Source organism: Myotis lucifugus, unplaced genomic scaffold (assembly GCF_000147115.1).
Source record: "Myotis lucifugus unplaced genomic scaffold, Myoluc2.0 scaffold_2, whole genome shotgun sequence".
Taxonomy (NCBI): domain Eukaryota; kingdom Metazoa; phylum Chordata; class Mammalia; order Chiroptera; family Vespertilionidae; genus Myotis; species Myotis lucifugus.
In genome coordinates, this window is record NW_005871050.1 from 19314126 (window position 1) to 19318342 (window position 4217).

A 4217-nucleotide genomic window follows, 5' to 3' on the forward strand; every position below is an offset into this window, starting at 1 on the left:
TAACTAATGGACATAAGACACTGGGGGGTAAGGGAGGGTAGGGGTGTGTCAAGGGCGGGGGGGAAAAAAAAGGACACTTATGTAATACCCTTTGTAATACTTTAAGCGAAAAATAAAAAAATATTAAAAAAAAAAAAAAAAAAAATGCTTAGTATTGAGGTTTTATAAGTGTACTTATTTCTAAGGGCAGCTTTACCTCTACATATGCTCACCAACATGCTTCTTAAAGTTGCATGATGATGTAGTTGTATGTCTCTTTAAGTCACAGGCAGTGTCTTCAGTCTCTCCAGGCTCAATGTTCTTCTGTCACTGTGGTAATGGTAGTGCATTGTAAACTACTTTTAATGAGGAAAGTCACTTTCTCTTAAAATATGAGCTGAAAATGGAACCCATTTATTTACATAGAAACAGAATTATGATAGTTCCCGTGTGAAAAATAAACATTAAAAATTCACCTCCTATATAATCATAAATTATATTAGCAGTTGAATATTTTGTACATGGCATTACAGATAGTATTGCCATATAAATTTAGGATAACCAGTTAAATTTTAATTTTGGATAAATAATGATTTCTTAGTATAAATACATCCCAAATATTACATGATTTCAACATATATTAAAACATTACTCTTGATCATCTGAAATTCAAATCCTGTCTTTTTATTTGCTAAATCTGACAAATCTAATTATATTTTTGCATTTTTCAGAGACCAAGATCCTATGACTATGATTTGCTGATTTAGAAGCATGTGCTCAACTGATAATTCATGGAATTTTAAAATATGATGATAAAAACCTCCAGGTTAGATAAGAACTTTAAGATAATCAATTTTAGCCACATACTTTATAGGTAAATGCTATCTGCAATGCCCTCCACAAGCAGTCATCTGTCTTATAACTGGACACTTTCAGTAGCAGGAAACTGTCACAACCTAAATGACAGCTCATTTGATGTTTGCATTGATCATTTAGTAAACCATTTATCAAATTAGGCCAATTCACTTTCCTTGACACTTTCCTCTATTCATCCTAATCTTCGTGGCCACTGAAAACAAGTTAAATCCTTCTTTTATATGTCAACCCTTCAAATATCTGAAGACAGTAGGCCACTCTTGAGATTCTTTTTTCCCTTAGATAAATATTTTCAGTTCCTTCAACTGTCTTTTAGAAAACATGGTTTCAAGCCATCTCATGCACTATCAAATAGTTTTTTTATACCTTCTATGTGTCAGGCACATACTAGGTAAAATGGCACCATAATGAACAGTATAAAATTCCCCGCTCCTCAGGACATTTAGTCTAATGGGGGGAAATGGCAAACATTTACAAACTTCGGTGACAAGTACTATAACAAAATTATAAATAGGATACTTTAAAGATATGGAGTGAGGAGTATCTAAATATACCTGAAAGAGACAGGGACTAACAGGTGACGGGGGGCGGGGGGTATTCACAGACAGCTTAGCATGTGATGCCTGAGCAGAATCTTCAAAGTTCTAGTGACAAGTAGAGATGGAGAAAGTAGAGGGACTAAAGAAAGATGTGATAGTAGAAATGATAGGAAATTGTGACTAACATTGGGTGTATGGAGTGAGGTAAAATGAATCAAGGATGATTCCCAGGCTTCAGAATATGGTTAAAGCAGATGGGTGCCATGATCAGAGACTTAAAAATACTCATGGAAGAACAGGTTTTATTGTGTGAGCACTACTGTGGTAGTAGGTAGTGACATATGGGATGGAAACAATGACTTTAATATTTGATGTCTTGAATTTGAGATGCCAAGAGCACAACCAATCAAAGAAGTCTAGTGAGCAGTTGAAAATAGAAAAATGTACATGTGAGAACCAGAGAAGGGTTCTGGCTAGAGGTGTAGATTTTGAAATCATTAATTTTCCAGGTGGAATTGTAACTTTTGTCGTTATGGTATAAAATGAGAAGGAAAGATTCACCTACAGGGTAGGGCCCAAAATGTAACACAATACTCCAGATGTGATCTGTAAAGCACTAAAGACTATGTGGTATGGGCCTCCTTCATCCAAACACTGAATTTCTGTTGATATATCTTAGGAACAGACTAGCTTCCTTAGCAGTACTGACAGATACTAATGAGTGAAAATATTTAAATTTCTTATTCATAGCAGCTGCTGTATTTTTCTGTGGGGGGGCTGTTTCTCTCTTTTCCATGTCCCACATGGAAAAGGAAACAGTCCATTTGCTGAGTGGAGGAGCTGGGGATTAAGAAATTAAAGAAAGACCAAGATGCAGAAATAGATTTTAAGCTGGGGCCAGGTGGGCGCCAACCTCTCTGATGGAGAGGTGGCAAAGCAGGCTGAGCCACACAGCAGGTTTATTTTAAAGGCCTAGATTTACATATCTAGTTCCGCCCCTGCCTGATTAACATGTCCAGCCTTATTGGGGAAGCATGTTCCCAGGGCGTGGCTCTGCCTACGCTCTGAGCTCAGCTGACAATTATTATAAGAAAATGCCTAGGTGCCTCCCAGGCAGCCCTCTACATTTTTCCAAATGGATATGTATACAGTTGGTTTTCTGAATATAAATATATAACCTGGTATTTATCCATGTTAAATTATATCTTGTTAGATTTGACAATCACTCTAGTATATTCAGATCATACAACATTATATCTTGATTCTGTTATTTAATTTATTTACTATTCTTTCCAATTACTTCATACACACATATTTTATAAGTATGCCTTTCATACAACATGCAAGCCTTTAATAGATAGTTGGAAGAATCAGGCTGAGAAAAGATTCCTCTTCAGAATAGCAGTCTATTAATCAATCCCTTTGGCTGTGGCCATTCAAGCAGCTAATAATTTCCTGAATTCTACTAATAACTAGACATATTTCTCCAGTTTTTTCACATTTATCTGATTCCATGTCTATCAAATATCAACTCGAATATCATTGATGAAGTTCAAGTTCACTTGTATAGTGAATTTCCCTGATATCATTTTCAGTAAGAGCAAATTAGCCCTTAGTGATTGCATCTAGTGGCTCATAAACTATGCTTATAATAAATCATTCTAGAATTTGGCTCAGGATCAATGTCAGGCTCACTATTATCTCTTAAATGTTGAGATGCTTCTGACTTATTTATAATTTTCCACCACCCAATTTATAATGAGGGTAAAACAAAAACACTTACATCTATTAAACATGTTCATAAAAACATTTTAATTGCATACATAAGAGATTAAGGCTTCAATGTGAAGATGCTAAAATAAAAGTAGATAGGTATTGTAGCCTTTAGGGCAGTTAAGTTAAGCAATATTTGTCAATGCCCTAGATACATCACTCATTTGACCCTGAAGACTGAAATGTAAGTCATGTGAGGGGTTCCTAGGACCCTCCCTGTGTGGCAAAGCAGTCTTGCTTAAGAAAATCCTAAATAGTTAAAAAAAAATCAGGCCAGAGAACTCGCAAGTCATCAACAACATAGTGCACAGGACAGAACACTGGGCCCCCAATCTTGCTACCCCCTGAGAAAGATTACACATCCTACCTATTTTCTTGGGATAAAGTAATTAAGAGCAAGTAAAAGGTAAAGCAAATGATCAGAGAAAATCATCCTACCTTTGGCAACTCACACCTTAATTCCTATCAGATACATAATCCTGAAACCAGTGAACATCACATGGATTGTGAATAAAACCCACAATCACAATTTTTTTAAATATATTTTATTGATTTTTTACAGAGAGGAAGGGAGAGGGATAGAGAGTTAGAAACATCAGTGAGAGAGAGACATCGATCAGCCGCCTCCTGCACACTCCCTACTGGGGATGTGCCCGCAACCAAGGTACATGCCCTTGACCGGAATCGAACCTGGGACCCTTGAGTCTACAGGCTGACGCTCTATCCACTGAGCCAAACCGGTTAGGGCCACAATCAAAATTTTAAACATAGCAGTTACAATTAATATACTTATTGAGTGTGATATACAAAAACTTAGAGTTATGAAATAAGTGATTAGAGTACAGTGAGCTTGATCAAGAAAAACCTCTTAGCCCTAACTGGTTTGGCTCAGTGGATAGAGCGTCGGCCTGCGGACTGAAAGGTCCCAGGTTTGATTCCAGTCAAGGGCATGTACCTTGGTTGCGGGCACATCCCCAGTAGGAGGTGTGCAGGAAGCGGCTGATCGATGTTTCTCTCTCATCAATGTTTCTGACTCTCTGTCTCTCTCCC